We start from the raw sequence: 21,448 nt of genomic DNA on the forward strand, positions 1-21,448 counted from the left end.
AAACAAAAAGAAGAAAATAATGAAAAATCAATTAACAGCTTGGTAAAAAATGAACAAAATTCACTAATGAAAATAACTCCTTAAAAAGCAGAATTCTATTTAGTCAAATAGAAAAAGAGATACAAAAGCTCACTGGAGAAAATTATTCTTTAAAGATTAGAATCAGAAAAGTAGAAGCTAATGACATCTTGACACAACAAAAAACAATAAAACAAAGACAAAAAAAATGAAAAAAGGCAAGAAAATTAGAAATATCTTATTGTAAGACAACTGAACTGGAAAATATCTCAAGGAGAGATAATTTAAGAATTATCAGATTACCTGAAAGCCATGAGCAAAGAAAAAACCTAGACATTATATTTCGAAACTACCCCGATAACCTTGAATCATAGGGCAAAACAGTAATGGAAAAAAATCCATCAATTATCTCTTGAAGAAAATCCTAAAATTAAAACTACTATGAATAATATAGCCAAATTTCAGAGGTTAAAAAGAAAACTTTTCAAGCAACCAGAAAGAAACCATTCAAATACTGTGGAACCACAATCAGGATGACAGAAGATTTAGCAGCTACAATATGAAAGGAGTAGAGGATTTAGAATATGATAGTATGAGTATAATTCTTCAAGGAGTAAAAAAAGAAATTTTAATGAAATAGAGGACATTAAAGATATTCCTGAGGAAAAGACCAGAGATGAATAGAAAACTGCTTGCAAATAAAGACTAAATAAATAAAATTTTGCAAACAAATAATTTGCAAATAAAAAATTGCAAATAAAGCAAAGAATAAAAAGATAAAAGGGATTCAACAAAGCTAAACTATTTTCCTTTCTATATGGAAAGATGATATGTGTATTTTCTAAGAACTTTATCATTTTATTAGAGCAGGTAGAAGAATTCTACATAGAAAAAAGATATAGGAATGGTTGGATTATGCTGGGGTGAAGCAAAAAAAAAAAAAAAAAAAAAAAAAAGATAGGCAAAAAAGAGGAATGTCCAGGAAAAGAGGGACCCACATAGGATTTATACCAAGAATGCAGGGTTAGTTCAAAAATTATCAACATAATTGACCTTATCAATAACAAAATCATTAAAAATTATATTATACAAAATAGATGTAGAAAAGGCCTTTGAAAAAATACAACACCCATTCCTATTCTCACACACAGACAGACACACAGACAGACAGAAACACACACACATTTGAACAATAAGAAATCAATAGTGACAAGGGGAACCCCGAAACTTTCTCTCTCTCTCTGACATGGGGAAAGTCATGAGATAGAAACTCCTTGAAGGAAAAAGTCTCCTTGAATTCTTCCCTTTGCATAAGATCCACCCTAGGGAATCAGGATAAGTAGTTTCATTCTGTTATCCTGGAGGAGATGGGCCCCATTGATAACACTCACTACTGATTACACCCTCTATTGAGTTGAAGATTAGTCTAGGCCTACTAATTCAATTATAAGATTCTCTATTCTGATCTCAACTCAAACTTCCCCCAGCCTCTAGCCAAAGTATCAATTATAAAAAAGAGGCAATTGGGCTCAATACCTTGCAGAGGGCCAAAAGCAGGAATCATGCCAGGCCAAGGGACCTCCCTTGGCATAGCTGCCTGCGAGGACCCCCAGCCTGCTGAGAAGGCATTCTCTTCTCAGTGTCAGCCCCTCTTTATCTCTCTCACCTATTTCCCTAACAGGACCACTCTCCTCTTTACCTCTCTGTCCGGATTTCTCTGTTTATCTTTCTCTCTGCCAGGACTTCTCTGCTAGACTTTTACTTCTCTGTCGGGACCTTGTCACTAAGGAAGTCAGCCTGCAAAAGCTGACTTCCCAGTGCCAATAAACTTCTTTTGCTACTCTAACTTTTCAGGTTCATAAATTAATTTACAAAGGACCTGCGTAAACCAGAAAGGGGTTCCCATAACTCTTTGCCCTGCTCCGAACCTCATCGTAATATCTAACTAAAACCAAAAGCAATCATTGTCTTTAATGGGAAGCCTTTCCAGTAAGATCAGGAATAAGGAAAATATGCCTACAATCATCACCACTATTATTTGACATTCTACTAGAAAAAGTAGCTATAGCAATAAGACAAGGAAAAGGAATTAAAGGAATAAAAATAGGCAATGAGGAAACAAAATTATTATTCTTTCCAGATGAGTGATGATGGTATGCTTAGAGAATCCTAGAAAATCAACTAAAAAACTAATTGAACTGAACAAACAAATTCATCAAAGTTTCAGGATTTAAATAAACCCTTATCAATCTATATATTACCAACAAAACTCCACAGGAAGAGATAGAAAGAGATATTCCATTTAAAATTATTGTAGACAACATAAAATGCTTGGGAATCTTCCTACCAAAACAAACTTAGGGAGCATATGAACACAATTACAAAACACTTTTCACACAAATAAAAATATATTTAAAAAACTGGAGAAATATCAACTGCTCACAAACTAAGCCAATATAATAAAAAACATTATTCTATCTTAATTAATCTATTTATTGTCATAACAACTAAATTACCAACAAATAATTTTAGTGAGCTAAAAAAATAGCAACAAAATTCATTTGGAAAAACAAAAAGCCAAGAATATCAAAGGAACAAATAAAAAGAAAAAAGTGAAGGCCTAGCAATTCCAGATTTCAAACAGTATTACAAAGTAGTAATCATCACAACAATCTGGTACTGGCTAAGAAAAAAAATGGAAGATAAGTGGGATACATTAGGTAGAAAATACATAATTGTAAATTACTCGCAATTAGTAGCAATTCAGTGCGCGAATTTAAAAGCCAAAATTTAATTTAATTTAAACCCAAAGATACAAAAGTATTTCTCAAATAAATAGAGAATAGAGTAAAATTTATAAAAATAAAAGTCATTCCCCAGTTAATAAGTGGCCAAAGTATATGAAGAGGCAGTTTTCAGAAGAAGAAATTAAAGTTATCTGTATTCATATGAAAAGATGTTCTAAATCACTATTAATTAGAGAAATGCAAATTAAAATAACTTTGAAGTATCACCTCATACCTGTCAGATTGGCTAATAGCACAGAAGGAAAAATAACAAATACTGGAGAGGATGTGAAAAAAATAACCTAGAGAGCAATTTGGAACTATGCCCAAAGTGCTATAAAAATGTGTATAACCTTTGACCCAGCAATATCACTATTATGTTTGTATTCTCAAGAGATTAAAAAGAGGGAAAGGGAAGAAAGGACCAATTTGTACAAAAATATTTATTATAACAGCTCTTTTAGTGATGGCAAAGAATTGAAAATTGAAGCAATGTCCATCAATTAGGGGATAGCTAACCAAGTTGTGGTACATAATTGTGATGGAATATTATTATGCTATAAGAAATTACAAGCAGGATACTTATAGAAAAATGTGGAAAGATTTACATGAAGTGATACAAAGTGAAATGAACAGAACCAGGAGAACACTGAACAAACTCATTCTTCTGCAGTATTTGGCAGAGAATGTACAGACATTTTAGAATCCAAATATATTATTATTAGTATGTGGCAGCTGTGATCTAAGTAAGAAACAAAGGGGGAGCTAACAAGGAAGCCTCATAAAAAATTTCAAACACCACCGTAAAGGTAAATTGAGGCAGTTCTCAAGAACTTCTGCTGAAAGGCAATGGAAGATTACTTCAATAACCAGCTACAGGAAATTTGAGCCATATTGGTCAATTAAAGGCAAGTAAGAAGTCCAGGGGAAAAAAACATATTAAAAATTTGAAATTCCCTTAATTAATCAATGAAAATAAAAGTCAAAAGGTTAAGGCAATATACTTCCTGTCAAATGCCTTTCTCTCATGTCCAACTGCAGCTTCCTTGTCTTATTACCAAACTCCAAATGTGTAATACTTTTTCTACCTGCTTTGTTCCTCTTCACATATTATTAAATGAAGCTGGTTGAAATCATAAGTACACTACAAATTTATGTTAGTTAATATCAACTGGGACTTCACTATATCAAGGCAATCCTTCCATTCCAAAAGTCATTCTCTATTCTACTTAACACAGCAGCTGTTATATTCTCTTCTCAAATCTCTCAAGTATCCATCCCTATTACCTATCCTCTCAGCTGACATTACTCATCCTTCAACAAAGAAATTGAGGCAATTGACTAGAAAGTCTCTCTTTTCCCTTCTCATCTCACTCTTCCTTACTTCATCTCATTTCACCATTCACATTTCTCTTTTGCTCCAGTGGCTGCCAAGTCAACTTTTCAATTGTGTTCCTTCAATTCCATACTCACTACTCTTCTCCAACCCATAGTCAATCTTTCTCCCTAATTACTCATTTCCCTTCAATACCTATAAATACATCCAAGTCTAATCGTTAACAAACAAAACAAACCACCATCTACTCTTTCTGTAGTTTTCTTTCTCATATAAGTTAAATTTTTTGAAAAAGTCATCTACACTTTACTTCCTTAACTTTCAATATCTCCTCTAAACTCTCAACAATCTGGTTTTCAAATCAATCATTCAACGGAAATGCTTCTCATCGGTTATTTCTCTGCAAGTAAAACTGTATGATGGAAATTAGCCCCTGCTCCTGCTTTATGGCTGGAGTCTTGGCTACATATTGCTGCTCTTGACTTCTGCTTCTCTACCTAAAAGCAGCATCTCTGCATGCAGGTTTTTTTAAGACTATCATTGATTTATGACCTGGAACATGAGAGTAGGAGCTGAGCAGACTACCAGGTTGTAGGGCCATTATATGAGTCTGGAGTAGGGCCAGTAAGGACCTAGTATTTCCTCTTGCCCTGGTGTTCAACCCTTCTCTGGTACTGGAATGCTCTTGAGTGCAGGATTGATTCTACCCTAACAGTAATGGGAAGTTTGGAGGTGGGCAAGGATAGAACTCTCTAGGGCATCTATGGTCAAAGAGCATGATCTAAAGAGGATCAAACAAAGAAAAAGAAAAGGAAGGGATGGATAGCTAAGAGAAGAACCAGGAGAGAATTGTGCTCTTAAAACCTAGAGAGAAAAAGTATGCAGGAGGAGAGAGTTATCATTAACAGTATCAAAGGCTCTAGAGAGGACAAGGAGAATGAGGACTGAGAAAAGGCTCACCTTTTTTTCTCTCTTTATAATGGTGATCTCAACTCTATTGATGTAGTGACCGTTTTTATGCTAATGATTCTCAAAATCTACCTACTACTGTTTTTCCATTGCCTTTCTGACAAATCAAACTGGATGTCTAGTAGATATCTTAAAATCATGTCCAAAACTAAACTTCTTAACTCTCCCTCTAAACCCTTTCTCCCTCATAATTTCCCTATTTCTATCAATATCTGGAATATTATTTTCCCAGTCTCTCAGGCTTAAAATTTAGGATTAATACTGTATTTCTCACTATTTCTTACCCCTTACTCCCATATCTAATCTGTTGCCAAGGTCTATTAATTTTATCTTTGAAACATCGCTCAGATATGTCCCCTTCTCTCCTCTCACATTGCCACCACCCTTGAGGAGGCCCTCATTACCTTAAGTCTGGACTTTTACAATAGTCTAAAAGTGGGCCTGCTGCCTCAAGTCTATTCTCACTCCAATCCATCCTCTATTCAGTCACTAAAATGATTTTCTTAAATTATAGGACTGACCATGTCACCCCTTTTCCCTCGCCTCCTCCTCATTACTTCTAAGATCAAATGCAAAATGTTTGGTTTGGCAGCTAAAGTCTTTCATAACCTAACCTCTTTTCTTTACCAATCTTCTTATATCTTACTGCCACATACTCTTAGATCTAATAACACTGGCCCCCTTACTGTTCCATGAACAAGACATTCCATCTCTCAGAGTCAGGCATTTTCTTTTTGTTTATATCCTCTTTTAGACTATCTAACTTCAGATATGATAATAGAACTGGGCTCTCTTACACTTCTGAAAGAAAGATCCGGGCTGGTTTTTATACTGCTTCCTTGGGGTCCAAGTGTTGTGTTATTCCAAGATGTTAAGGACTGGGGGCCAAGAGTTTTCAGTTTTCTCAAAATGGTTTGATTTCAAATGTTGCCCTCTTGATCTGATGTGGGTTTGGGCCTGAGTAACAGCAGATTGCTACTGTATTTAGTCCCTGTCAGTCAGATGGAAAGCAATCAAGATTTGGTGACAAAACTGCAGGATCTCCTTTGGTCTGAGATTCCTGCCCTCTTTACTCTTCTGTGGGTGGGGTCAATATTCTGCTCCTAGGGTCTGAACTATAGTATTACTACTTACTTCTGAACCTGTTCCTTTCTCAGTAAAACATCTGTTTCTCCAGAATTTAGGTCCCCTATTTAGTCCATCCTGTATCTACCATCTAGAACTGGATAGTGAGTGACAAAGAAGCTAATTGGCACCTGTCCCTTTTGTTGTGCCTCATAGGGATCAGAAACCTCCTCTTGCCTGTTCACAAACTTTTCCTGGAGTCTCTAATGCTATGAATAATGAGTTCCTAGTCTGACCCCATCTCCAGCATCTTAAGACCTCTCCAATCCAAAGTGATTTTAGTAAAGTATAGATATGACCATGTCATCTCTCTCCTCTTTAGTATACTTCAGAAGCCACATATGGTATGAAATATAAATTCCTCTGCTTGCTATGTAAAGTTCTTCACAGAACTAGACCGTTCCTATTTTGCTAGTATTCTTATTTATTTTCCTGCATGTACTCTACAGCATAAACATACAGGATAATTTGTTTTAATACAAGGTCAAAGCAGCACAAGGAATAAAAATAGATGATTTAATATTAATTTAAACTTTTTACTATAGAGGCTTGAAGAGTAAAAAAATTAGAGATAAATGAGCATTCCTGAAAGAGGATGCAAAAGATTTCTGATTATTTTTAGAGATGCACAAAGCCCAACATAATGAAAAAACACATTGGATCAAATAAGAAGCAATAGCTTGTGCATCATTAATATAAAGAACAACATAAAAGTTAAATCAAGATAAATTGAACACTGATTTCTCTACAAAACTGGAAAGCAGCAGAGCTGGATTATTGGGGTAAATTTTCAGTGTGAACATTTTATACCTCAAAAATTGGCACTGCTACAAATGAGGATTTGATTTATTTTTTGTTGTTTGTTTAGACTTATAAAGATGTTAATAATGCAGATTAAACTTAAAAGTATAATGCTTACTTTATTTCCCTAGAGAGTCTGACTGTTAAACGTTTACAAATATATTCCTGTATTGGTCTATAAACTTGAACTCAGGAGGAGTGGTAGAAGACTCAAGGAAGTTACTAAACTAGAAGCCTGGTGACTTGAAGATCATGTCTTATATCAATCCAATGAGAAATGACCAGAAGTTAACATCAATATGAACTAAAGTGCATTTGGATTTTTTTAATTTTTAATTTAATTTTAACTAGTAACATTCATTTATTTTTTAAGTTTGAGTTCTAAATTCTCCCCCTTTCTTTCATTCTCCACCAGTCACTGAAAAGGCAAGCAATATCATATCAATTATATTATCAGTCATATAAAACATAATTAAGATTAAAAAAAAACCCATAAAGGTGGTGTTGAGTTTTCTAGGGTATGTCAAATAGAATCCAAACTCTGAATGTTCTAACAAGTTGGATAAACTTCTATTTTGGTTCCAGTAACAATGTGCTGACTAAAGACTTCTTTAGTTGAAGACAACAGAAAGGTGACCAAAAGAAAAAAATACAAAATTGTCTTTCAGAACTGGGCAGTCCCTTTCAACTTTTGTACAGAAGAGAAAAAATTTTGATGATCATTTTCACTTTCAGTAATTGTGACAGGATCTATTCTAACACCCTGGCTAGCATCTTCTTGGTTCACCTCCTACATGCAACACATGTCATTATTTACAAAGTGTTGAATCAAAGGTTTGGAGGGAATGTTAACATGCTCAATATAGCTATGAATTCTTTTGAGTCTCAGATGAATTAAAAGTTAAATTAGAAATTGAGGGGAAGCCCATCAATATGTGCAATGGCTGTATAAATTATGGTATATTATTTTAATGGAATGCTTTTGGCTATAAGAAATGACAAGCAAGATGCTTTCAGAAAAATTTGGCAAGACCCACATGAACTGAGGCAAAGTGAAATACACAATACTGAATGTTGATCAATTGTGAATGACTTAGCTATTCTTAGCAATACAATTATCCAAGACAATTTTAAAGGACTTATGATGAAATATGGTATCTACTTCCAGAGAAAGAAATAATGGAGTCTGAATGAAGATCAAAGTATACTTTATTTTATTTTTCCTGTGGGATTTTTTTTTGGGGGGGGTTGTTTTCTCTTATGACTATATATATAAATTTTTGTAGCAGTACTATTTGTGGCAACAAGAAACTAGAAACAAAATTGCCTACCAAGTAGAAAATGGTTAAATTGTATATAGTTCATGAATATAACTTGCAAGGAACATTAAGTATGAAGAAGAGAGAGGAGCATAGATGGACTACTAAAATGTAATACAAAGTAAAATAATCAGAACTAGGAAAACAATCTTTACAATAATTAGAATAATATAAATGAAAAAAAAAACTTGAAACTAAATTATAATGAACAAGTTTGGTGCCAAAGGAGAATTATGAATATCCACCTCTCTTGTCTCTTTTGCAAAACTGAGATGAGTAGATTAGTTCCAAATCTTTTTCTCCTCTTAAAACAACTGACAAAAGGGTTGCCTTATAAACATAATAAACAGATCCTGGACTAACTTCACACACAATAGCTTTCAGATTGATCTTTCTGCTTCAATTCTCTACCCACATTATTTTGTCTTTTACTCAGCAGGCAAATTGATCTTCCTAAAACCCCCTTCTCTTCATTTAATAAATTTCAGTGGTTCCCCCTTACTTTCAGGATCAAATACAAAATCTTCTGTTTGGCTTTTAAAAGCTTTCATAATCTGCTCCCTTCCCTACCTTTCCAATTTTCTTATACCTTATTCTCTTCTTCAAATACTTTTCAGTCTAGTGACTGGCCTCCCTGATGTTGCTCAAACAGGACATTCCATCTCCCTACTCCAAGTATTTTCACTGGCTATCTTTCATATCTCCATCATCTAGATATCTCCATCATCTAGCTTCCCTTGTTTTCTTTTGTGCTTCAGTTAAAATCTTACCTCCCCAATTTCCCTTGATTCTACTATCTTACCTCCATGGATTATTTCAAATTTATCCTGTATATAGCTTGTTCATACATAGCTTTCTGAATGTTACCTCCTTCAGTAGACTGTGAAAGTTCCTTAGGAGGAAGGACTTTTCCTTACTTGGCACATAATCGTTACTTAATAAATGCTTGTCAACTATATTTAATTTGATCTGACTCTCTAGGTGAGGAAGAAAAAGATATATATTGGGAAATGGAGGTGAAATAAAAATCATTAAATAATGTATTATTTTTAAAGACCAAATTCCCTCACAATAATTAGTGTATACCAATAAGCACTTAACTAAGCATCTAATATGTGCCAGACACTATATTAGGCAGTAGGAATAAAATTATAAAGTGTAACAGTATTTTTTCGACGCTTACATCAACTACTGGATGTCTGCTATGGAGAGCCATTTCTTGCAGCAGATGGCAAAAAACATTATTGAACCTTTGGCAAAGAGCTGAACTTATATAAAGCTATGAATAAAGATAGTAAGTTTACAGAAATCAGTCTATGGTTGATGTAACACAACTATCCCATGATGAAATCTTTCTGATTCATGGTAACAATGACACCTTCTGTGTCAGCAGAAACATTCTTTTGGGTCTTAAAACATGATGTAAGAACAGTATGGCATACAAGTCTATTTCAAGATTTTATTCAAGAGAATGACAATAATGAAACAACACACCAAAACTTACGGGATACACCCAATGCAGTTCTTAGGGGAAATTTTATATCTTTAAATACTTACATGAGTAAAATAAAGTAAAAAAAGATTAATAAATTGGGCAAGTAAAAAAAAGTTAGAAAAAGAACAAATTAAATCCCTCCCAATTAAAAACAAAATTAGAAATTCTAAAAATCAAAGGAGAGATTAATAAAATTGAAAAATAACAAAATAAATAAATCTTTCTAATTTGGTTAGAAAAAGGGAAAAAAAAAAAAAAACAAATCACCAGCATCAAAAATGAAAAATTATTACCAATGAAGAAGAAACTGAAGCAAAAATTACAAGCGATTTTACCCACCTGTATGCAAAACAAATCTGACAAACTAATTGAAATAGATGAATATTTATAGGAAGATAAACTGCCCAAATTAATGGAAGAGAAAATACAAAACTTAAAATCTCATTTTAGAAAAAAAAAAAAAACTGAACAAGTCATCAATGAACACCCTAAGAAAAAATCTCTAGGGCCGAATGGATTTACAAGTGAATTCTACCAAACATTTAAAGAACAATTAATTCTAAATGTCATATAAACTATTTGGAAAAACAGGCAAAGAATGAGTCCTGCCAAATTCCTTTTATGATACAAATATGGTGCTGATACCTAAACTAGAAAGAACCAAAACAGAGAAAGAAAATTATAGACTACTTTCCCTAATGAATATTGATGTAAAAATTGTAAATAAAATATTAGCAAAGACATTACAGTAACTTATCTGCAGGATAATACACTCTGACCAAGTGGGACTTAAATGAGGAATGCAGGACTGGTTCAATATAGGGAAAACTACTGGCATAATTGATCATATCAATGACAAAATTAACAGATTTAAATCATATGATGATAATCTCAATAGATGTAAAAAAGATTTTGACAAAATACAGCACCCATTCCCATTAAAAATATTATAGTTCATAGGAATAAATGGAGTTTTCCTTAAAATGTTAAGTAGCATCTACCTAAAGCTATCAGCAAACATTATTAGTAATGGGAAGAAGCTGGAAGCATTCCCAATAAGATCAGGGATGAAACAAGGATGCCCATTATTACTGTGATTATTCAATATTATACTAGAAATATTGGCTCTAGTAATAACAAAAGAAAAAGAAACAGAAGGAATTAGAGGAGGCAATGAGGAAATAAAACTATCACTCTTTGCAGATGAGATGATAGTATATTTAGAGAATTCTAGAAAATCAACCAAAAAACTACCCCAAACAATTAACAACATTAGTGAAGTTGTAGGATATAAAATAAGATCCACACACAAACTATCAGCATTTCTACATGTTAGTAACAGAGCCCAACAAAAAAAGAGATAGAAAAAGAAATTCCATTTAAAATAACTGTATACAAAATAAAATCTTTGGGAGTCTATCTGCCAAGACAAACCCTGGAACACAGTTACAAAATACTTTTCACACAAATAAGGTCAGATTTAAACAACTAGAAAAATATCAAGTGCTCATAGGTAGGACACAGTAATATAATAAAAATGACAATTTCACCTAAATTAGTCTATTTATTCCATGCCATATCAATCAAACTTCCAAAAAAATTATTTTAAGAGCTAGGAAAAATGATAACAAAATTCATCTAGAAAAAAGGTCAAAAATATCAAGGAAATTAATGAAAAAAAAATTGCAAAGGATGGTAACCTATCATTATCAGACTTAAAACTATATTATAAAGCAGCAATCATCAAAAGCATCTGATACTAAGAAATAGAGTGGTAGATCAATAAAACAGGCTACATAAACATGACACAATAATCAATGACTATAGTAATTTACTATTTGATAAATCCAAAAACTTGAGCTACTGGGATAAGAATTCGCTATTTTGACAATTTTGGGAATACTGGAAAATAATACATCAGAAACTCATCTTAGACCTATATCTCACACCCCATATCAAAATAAGGCAAAACTGGTACATGATTTAGGTGTAAAGGGTGATACTATAAGCAAAATAGGAGAGCAAGGGATAATTTACCTGTCAGATCTTTGGAGAAGGAATTTATAACCAAACAAGAACTAGAGAACATTATGTAGTACAAAATGGATAATTTTGATTACATTAAATTAAAAGCTTTTGTACAAACAAAACCAATGCAGCCAAGTTTAAAAGGGAACCAGAATACTGGGAAACAATTTTTATAGTCAGTGTTTCTGATAAAGACCTCATTTGATAAATGGGGAATATGAACAATTTTTCAGATGAAGAAATCAAAGCTATTTCCAGTTCATAAGAAAAAATGATCTAAATCACTGTAGACAAGAGAAATACAAATTTCTCTCTGAGAAATCTGAAGTACCACCTCCCACTTATCAGATTGGCTAAGATGACAGGAAAAGATAATGATAAATGGAGGTGATGTGGGAAAACTGAGACACTAATGCATTGTTGGAGGAGTTGTGAAGTGATCCAAACATTCTGGAGAGTAATTTGGAACTATGTCTGAAGGGCTATAAAACTGTGCATACCCTTTGAACCACTATTGCGTCTGTATTCCAAAGAAATCATAAAAGAGGGAAAAGGACCTATATGCACAAAAATTTTTATAGCAGCTCTTTTTGAGGTGGTAAGAAATTGGAAAATGAGTAGATGGTCATCAATTGGGGAATTTTTGAATAAGTTATGAAATAAGAAAGTAATGGGATATTATTGTTCTATAAAAAATGACGAACAGGCTGATTTTAGAAAGACTTGGAAAGATTTACATGAATTAATGATGAGTGAAGCAAGCGGAACCAGAAAAACAGTAGGATTGTATGAAGATCAACTATGATAGACTTGGTTCTTCTCAGCACTTCAGTTATCTAAGGTCATCCCAATAAACTTTGGATGGAAAATGCCATCAGCATCCCAGAGAGAAAACTGAATGTAGATCAACACAAACTATTTTCATCTTTTTTTTTCTCTCCTGGTTTTTCCCTTTTATTATGATTTTTCTCTGTAAATATGTAAGAAATGAGTGTACATGTATAACAAAAAATGTTTTTACATGTAAATGGGGGAAAATACAAAAATGTAGCACTTTAAAGTTTACAAAGTATTTAAAAATATAATTTCATTTTATTTTCATGATATTCTTAGAAGGCAAATGTTATTATTATCCCTGTTGTATGGAAAAAGAAACTGAGAAAGAGGTTAAATGACTTGCCCAGAGTCACAAAGCCAGTAAAGTATTTGAGGCAGGATTTGAACTCAGGTCTTCCTGACTTCAGTTCCATGACTAGGATATGTGATATCTGCATATAACCAGGGATCAGGTGATAACAAAAAATTAGACTCATTTCACATCTCTTAAAAATAGTATCAGAATTCAGCCTATGTATAGTTTCATTTTTGTTCCATCTGAGATTTAAAAAACATAATATGGATTCCTGCCCCATCAAATTCCCAAATAGCTAATGAAGAATTTTTTTTTGTAACTTTGGTTTCCATGTTAGAAATAAATCTCAATCAGCCCAAGAGCATTCTTCCCAATCTCTCATAACACATAGAAATTCCCTCCCCAAAGGTTCACTCCTTAAGAAGTTTCTGCTTCCCCTCTCTTACTCTAGCAAGTGATCTCCTGTTCATTCTCCACTGTTCCATTTCTTTGAGTCTTCTGCTTTCTTTTTATTTCTTGTAGAATGCAGCAAAGTGAAGACAGAAAACATGTTTAACAAATATCTGCTTCAAATGGGAAGGATTATAAAGAAGGAGATGTGGGAGATATCTGAGGAAACTGATTAATGAATACACACAGCCTAGAACCCAGGGTCACACAGCTAGGAAGTATTAAGTGTCTGAGGACAGAATTGAAACTCGGGTCCTCCTGACTTCAGGGCTAGTACTCTATCCACTGTACCACTTAGCTGCCCCAGGAACAAAACTTCTTCAACTGTAGGTTGTAACGCTACAGGGGATCATGTAACTGAATGTGGGGATCATGAAATATTCCACTAAGATTTAATTGTATAAAAATAAAAATAAATAAGCCCATCCATCTCAGTAATAAAATAACTTTATGATTTATTATCAGTGAATGTTTGATTTGGAAGCCTATTCTGTAAACCTTTGTACCCAGCATTGTATAAAAACTTTTCAGGTGAAAATGGGTCACAAGTGGAAAAAGTTGAAAGAAGATGGACTAGAATACTAGGTATATAGATGCTGTGGTATCACAAGAAGCCTATGGGAAATAATTCTATTGGAAGGAAAAATCTGTGGAGGAAGCTGCAGGTACATTGGCTTAAAGATCAGGAAAATGGTGAGAAACATTGGGAAAAGCTTTTTTCTCAGGATCTTAACCTCTGAGGAAAAAACTGAAAACCTTTGCAACAGGCACATGCTGTAAAACAATAGAATCACATAATTCTAATTTTTATACAAGGAAAACAAACACAAGGCCAATGTAAATTTTGTTCTTCAGGAAGTAGTCATTTTGACAAGAATCAATCAGCTAGATTTCATCGCTGGTTTATGCACTTCTTAATGACTTTTGATCTCTCAAAGTGTCTCTGTGCGGGTTATCTTAAAAGAACTGGGAGTTGGTGGAACATTAATGCATCTATCATGGAGTTGTGAACAGATCCAGCCATGCTGGAGAGCAATTGGGAACTATGCCCAAAGTATTATCAGACTCTGTATACCCTTTATCCAATATCTTAAAATAATATCTTAAAAAATATCTTAAAAAAAAGGAAAAGGATCCACACGTGCAAAAATGTTTGTAGCAGCTCTTTTTGTGGTGGCAATGAGCTGGAAATCGAGGGGATTTCCATTAATTAGAGAATGGCTGAATAAATTATGATACATGAGCGCAATAGAGTATTACTGTTCTATAAGAAAGGATAAGCAGGCTGATTTCGGAAAAGCCTGTAGAGACTTACAGGAACTGACGCTAGGTGAAGTGAGAAGAATCGAGAAAACACGGTATACACCAACAACAAGAGTATGTAATGATCAGCAATAACAGACTTGGAAATTGAGCAATTACATAAAAGCTGCTTATAAAGACTCCGGGATTTTCTGCATACACAATCTGAAAACACGAGGCAGGAACGCAAATGCATCTCAAGCGAGAGGCGGAAGTTGTTTAAATCTAGCCCGAGCCCTACTGGGTAGGACAAGGCCGCCCGACTCCCTAAGGCCGCAGGCTTCTTATCTGTAAAGCGAGGAGGGGGCACTTGACCTTTCCTTGATTGGACCAAATCCTGTGACCCCAGGAATACTCCACCCGCACCTTCCAGCTCCGGAGCCCTTTCGGAACTTCGGCCCTTCAGCCCATTTACAATTTCCCGGGCATGATTCAGCCTGGACGCGGGCAACAGAGGCTGGAGAGTACTGCGGGAGGGGGTAGGAGGCGGGGCAAGCGCTGCACAAAGTACAGGCCCGCTGAACGTACACGGTGAAAGACGGGGGAGCGCCGGGGGCGTGAGGCGGCACTCACCAGGCCGTTAGAAAGAGCGGTGAAAGGCCACAGTTTTCTTCCCTGACCCAACTGAGAACTCGCGAGAGTCTCCCCCCCACCCCGCCTCCCAGCTCTACCAGTGTCCCCAAATACTCACAACCGCTGCGCCGCCGCCGAGAGAGGGCGCAAGAAAACCCGGGGAGTGAGCCTCGCGAGAGCGCGGGCGCTGCCGCCCTTCCCCCACTCTCCAACGGCCGAGGGCCGTGCCTCGAGACCCCGGAGAGCCGTGATTCGCCTACGTATGGAGTGCTTGCCGGGCCCTGGAGGGCTCGTAGAGTCCGGCGGGAGGGTTCTCCGGGCGCCGCAGCCGCCTTTTTGTTATTTAGTCATTTTTCTGGCCTACCCAACTCTCCGGAGCCCCATTTGGGATTTCCTTGGCAAAGATAATAACAGTGGTTTTGGGCTCATTTTGCAGATAAGGAAAGGAAGGCAAACAGGGTTAAGTGACCGGCCCGGGTCCTAGTAAGCGTCTGAGGCAGAAAGCTGCGCCTCACACACTCGGGCCTGGTGCTCTCAGCATGGCGGACAGAACCCGGGCCTCCTCCTTGCGGAGTAATACCCCTTCCTGAGTAGGGGCGGACGGAAGGGAGGCCTGGGGCCTGCGCCCTCGCCTGTCTAGCTGATAACTGAGGGGAAGCGAGGGGACACAGTTCCTTTAGAGTCTTTTTTTTTTCACTTAAAAAAAAAAAAAAAAAACTTGACAAAGACATTTGCTTTAAAGAGATGGGAGAGATAGACACAGAAACACAGAGAGAGACAGAGAGAAAGAGAGAGACAGAGATAGAGACAAGGAGACAGAGACACACACAGAGAGACAGAGAGAGATAGAGACAAGGAGACAGAGAGACACACACACAGAGACAGAGAGAGAGAAAGAGACAGAGAGAGATAGAGACAAGGAGACAGAAAGACACACACACACAGAGACAGAGAGAGACAGAGAGAAAGAGAGAAACAGAGAGAGAGAAAGAGAGAGAGAGAAATGTCATTTTCTCAGAATCCCAAAGAAGGATTTAGTATTTCACCCATCATAATAATCAGAAAGATTAATAATCAGAGGTCGTCCCAGACACTAGTCGTGGGATCCTGGACACAAGTCACAATCTCTCGAAGCTTCTGATTCCTTATTTGTAAATTGGGAATAGTTACTATAGCATTTTGATGGCAGAGTTGTAGTGAAGATAAGATTATTTGTAAAGTGCTTTGCAAACCTTAACGGATTATATAAATGTTGGTTATTAATGACAATGATAACACTCCTGGCTTATAGTCTTATCTCAAATTCACAGGGTCTCTACAAGAAGAATAGCCTATGAATAGGGATGAGAATGTGTATAGGACACATGTAGTCTAATGCCAATGAAAAATCTGGAAATGAAAACCTGGATTTCTCTTTCTTAAAGACAATCCTCATCCATGTCACTGATATGTGGCATCTGTTGGATGTCACCTAATTGTAAGAGGGAGCTGGGATAGTGAGTTGGGTTTTGGTAAATTGGCTTTGTGCTGGCTTGATGCTGCTTTATATTTGCTGTTGGTCCTATTTGATCAGTTTCCAATGGATACTCAAGCTCGGGGCTACAGGAGAGTTTCCAGTTTTAGTGAAATGCATGCTACACCATTGTCCATCTATTTACAATTCTCAGGGGTGAGAGAGAGAAAACTGGAAATGGGCTCAGTTAGTGAAATGCATGCTACTAACCATTGTCCATCTATTTACAATTCTCAGATGTGAGAGAGAGAAAACTGGAAATGGGCTCAGTTAGTGAAATGCATGCTACACCATTGTCCATCTATTTACAATTCTCAGGGGTGAGAGAGAGAAAACTGGAAATGGGCTCAGTTAGTGAAATGCATGCTACTAACCATTGTCCATCTATTTACAATTCTCAGGGGTGAGAGAGAGAAAACTGGAAATGGGCTCAGTCCAAATCAATCAACAAATATTTATTAAGAGGGAAATAGTCAAACAGAAAGATATTTATAGACATAGAATGGGACGGTGATAATTATAACAGTTCATTAAAAATTGTCTTGGTTCTAAATCCATTTAGAACACACCTTGAAATTAGTACTATTCCCAAGATGTCTACATATTTGGAAAATAAATAAAAATATAATGTAGAGTGGTTATAAAAGAAGTTCTTACCTTTCTTCCTGGTCACATTGCTTTTCTAACTCTCCCCTTCAGAAACCCAGCATGGGCTATGTATTCCAGGAAGCTTAAAATCTGGTATAATATATAATGATTTTTACTCTAATGCTAGTTTTGTTATAGTATTATTTGAAATAGTTTATTTTCTAGATCAAACTATGTTGCAAAAGTACAAAAGACACCTAGAAAATCTTTAAGACCTGTCCACTAAAAATCTTGATTGCAACTAAAAACAGTCCTTACTAGAGAATTATCAGCATTCCTCATGAGCAATTGAAAGTGACCCTCCCTCAATAATCTTTTTCTTTTTAATTTGCTGAATTACAAACTCATGTATTTCAGCCTTCTGTCACTGGTTATTATTTATTTTGATGCTTTTCAAATATACTTATTCAAATATTTTACATCCCCTATTTTATAGTGTATTAAGAATTTTTCAACTATGATGGATCTGGCTTTCTGAACAAAGTTCAATTACATTAGCCATATTTAGATTCAGTTTGCAAAATGATAGGAAAAGTATTGAAAACTCAGAATTAATATACTGTTGAGTTACCAAAATACAAATTTAATCTATCTCAATATAAAAATAAACCTCTGAAATATAAATTGTCTCGTGACTAAGTACATCCATGACTTCTCATTAAGATAATAAACATCTAAAGTTAGTTGGATAACTCTCCTAGTCACACAAATTCATTTCTTTTTCCTATATTACTGGTTCCAGATTGCTGATTTTATTATGGTAGAACATTATTGAAACAATGGAAACAGTGATGATTTTATAATGTTGGGAAATTGGCCAAAATAATGAAATAACAGACCACATCTTTACATCTTTGTATATGATGTTTCTTATTCATTCTACAACATAGCTTTTGAGTTTTTTGAGGATCTACAATCTCTACTTCAGAGACATCCAGGGGAACTTGTAAGTTTATCAAAACAAAACAAATCCCCCAAAAATCTTACTAGGTAGCACCAGTCATCAGGGCCTTCAGCTATGGATCCACAGATCCCGTTGGAAAAAAGACTCATGACTGTCTAAAGATTAATAATGAAATAGCTGGTCAAATGAGGGAATTTTTTTTTATGACTATGCATATTGGCTATAAGGGTTTTTTTTTGTGTTTTGCTTTTACAATGGGGAGTAAAGATGAAAGGGAGAGGGAATGGATTTTTATTAATTTAAAAAAAAATTTCTTTTTGAAGGCAATCAGGGCTAAGTAACTTGTCCAGAGTCACACAGCTAGTAACAAGCCAAATTGGAAAAAAACACAATAAAAAAAAAAAAAAAGAAAGAAAGGCAATGCTATTGAACCAGTAACACTTCCTCTTTCCAAGAACAACACAAAAACAAAACAGATGCTAACAATCTAAGAGATCAGCTGTTTTTGTTAATCTTAACAGATGCCTTTATAGTTCTGGACAAATAAAATTTTTCTTCAAACTCATAATATTTTATCCATGTGATTCTTAATTTGTTTTATCATTAGTACTTGCTTTGAAACATTGTGAATGGAATATATATGATTGTATGGTAAAGTTAGGAGTACAGGAGGAGAGGAGTTAAAAATTTTCTTAAACACTCAAGAGCTCAATGAGTAAAAAAAAAAAGTTTTCGAATTCATATCATTGTGTATTATGCTACAAATGTTGACTAATCTCAACCTTGCCAGTCCTCTTGTTGTAAAAGTTATCTATACCCTGTTTGTCATCAGTGGAATTTCTCTTGTGTGGTGTAATCTCTGGGGGCTAAAGGATCATAGGCTTATAGATCACAAGCATGAATCTGACAGATCATTGAGTTTTATAGAAGAGAAATATTGAATTAGGTTCTCTGACTCCACAGAGTGGTTTTCCCCCCAACAAATAACCACGATTTAGTGATCATTAATCTCATTTTGATCCCAGTGAGATTATATTAATTCTGGATTATTTTTAAATTGATCCTATTTACAGTTAATAGATTGTTTCCCCCTCTAATTGCTTAAGCATAGTTCTTTGTCACTGAACTTATTGCAGAAATTCACTGGACTTGTAATGAATCAATTTTGGAAATCTATTTCTCGCTAATAGTCACTGTTTATCTTTGCCTCAAGGAAATCTGTTATTTTGGGGGATTGTTATGGTATATTAATGTTCTAGAAAAACAAGAGGACATCTTGGAGTACCCCAGAGGATGACATATTTGCTGCTTCATGGAGTCCAAACCAAGCAGAGCTATTAATGGAAATTAGAGTTGCATGAAAAGTTTTTTTAAGTTTAGAGTCTTCTATGAAGGAAGGCAGACTTTTGGGAAGAGTTTACTGCTCTACCTTCCACCCCTTCAGTCAGAAAGGAAAGGTCAATTGAAAAGTTGAGACTGTATTAAGTATCATCATGGTGAGATTTCAATTGATCAACTTACCTTGGAGTAGGGCATATTGTTCTAGAGCAGGTGATGAATTAAACCTTGTCATATACTTTTAATACATGTACCTTACTATTATGGTATAAGCTTAAGTCTACTTCTGCCATGGATATTGTGAATGCTTATGAGAGGATTAAGCCAGATTCCTAGGAGATTTTTTTATTGCCTGTGTTTACATGTTATTGTTTGTTATTTGAGAGCAGTAGTAATAGATGCCTTCTGGGAATCTAACCTGAAAATTTGAGTAGAAGCTGGGGAAATGCTATTTCTTCTCCTCCTTTTCTTCTTCGTCTTCTTTTTTTCCCTAAAAAGTTTTACTTTTGTAAACTTTAGTAACTTTAAGCTAACCCACAGGGAAATTAAATTCCTAAACTCAGTTCAAATACATAGAAAAGATGGCTTTAGATGGATAGACTTGATTATAAAAATTTACTTTTGTCTTGCACAGTTTTCATTTTTAATTTCTTAAACTATAGCTCTGGAAAAACAAATTTCAAAAAGTTCCATTGTGTTTTAAATGGAGCTACTTGACTATGTCTTTAAACCAAAATCATTGAGGCTTTCATTGATATCAATAATAGGCCCAATCTAAGCCTCTAATTCATTGTTTAGGCTCATTGTTTAGATTTTGACTTAGAATAAGTGTAAGTAACAATTATTTTCTGTTCTAGCCTGATATCTTTGGTATGGCAAATTAAGTCATTTTTATCCCAACTCTTACCTAGCCCTTAGTGATTGAATGGGTGTGGCCTAGACAAACAGGTCTAGGGAAGACCATAATTCAGAAAGGCCATGGTCAGCCCCGCATCTTACATCCCTAATCTTGCTACTGGACTCAGAGGACTCTGAGGGACAGAGCAAAGTGTAAATCTGCCTTGCTCAATCCAAGACACACCCAAGTAAGATCATGCTCATGATGACTGCTGATCCTCTTCAAGTATAAAGGAAAAACAATATACTATGCTATATAATGGTGTTGATAACTTTATGGTAAAACCCAGCCATTCCTAATTGTTGCACTATCATGCTTAAGGATATTTCAGGCTTTAAAGGTAGATAGCAAATCCACTCAAATAGTCCAAACTTTTCTGACCAACTTACTATTAGACGTCTCCACCTGGATTTCTAATAAACATCTTAAATTTGTCCATTCCAAAAACTGAATTCTATCTTTTCCCCAAATTCTTCTCTAAATTCTCTATTTTTGTTAAGGATGTCAATGTCCAGATATCCAGACACCCAGACTTGCAACCTAAGTGTCTTCCAGGACTCCTTACTCTCACCATCCCCATTCAATATTTTGCCAAGTCCTGTTGTAAGGATCTTCTTTCACAAAGTCTGTTGACTATATCCCCTTATCTTCTCTGACATGTTCAGTATCGTGATGTAAGTCCTTATTATTTCATACCTGGGCTGTTGCAATATCCTTTTGACCCATCTTTGCCTCCAGTCTCTCCCAATTCCAGTAATCCTCCATTCAGCTTTCAAAGTGATCTTTCTAAAGCTGAGTCTGACCATACCACTC

At 35.2% G+C, this 21,448-nt stretch overlaps 1 protein-coding gene across 1 annotated transcript in view; it reads right to left on the reverse strand.

The window, feature by feature from the left end:
• The window catches only part of LOC100920109 (ATP-binding cassette sub-family A member 3-like), a 165,941-nt gene extending 150,518 nt beyond the window's left edge, over positions 1-15,423 (reverse strand). Inside the window, exons 1-2 of the mRNA XM_031942112.1 lie at positions 15,335-15,423; positions 13,456-13,524 (exon numbers count right to left, since the gene is read on the reverse strand). The gene's annotated coding sequence lies outside the window, so the exon portion shown is untranslated. The remainder of the gene's footprint in view (positions 1-13,455; positions 13,525-15,334) is intronic.
• Between the last annotated feature and the right edge of the window lie 6,025 nt (positions 15,424-21,448).

The sequence above is a fragment of the Sarcophilus harrisii genome, chromosome 1 (genome assembly GCF_902635505.1).
Source record: "Sarcophilus harrisii chromosome 1, mSarHar1.11, whole genome shotgun sequence".
In the NCBI taxonomy this organism is placed as follows: domain Eukaryota; kingdom Metazoa; phylum Chordata; class Mammalia; order Dasyuromorphia; family Dasyuridae; genus Sarcophilus; species Sarcophilus harrisii.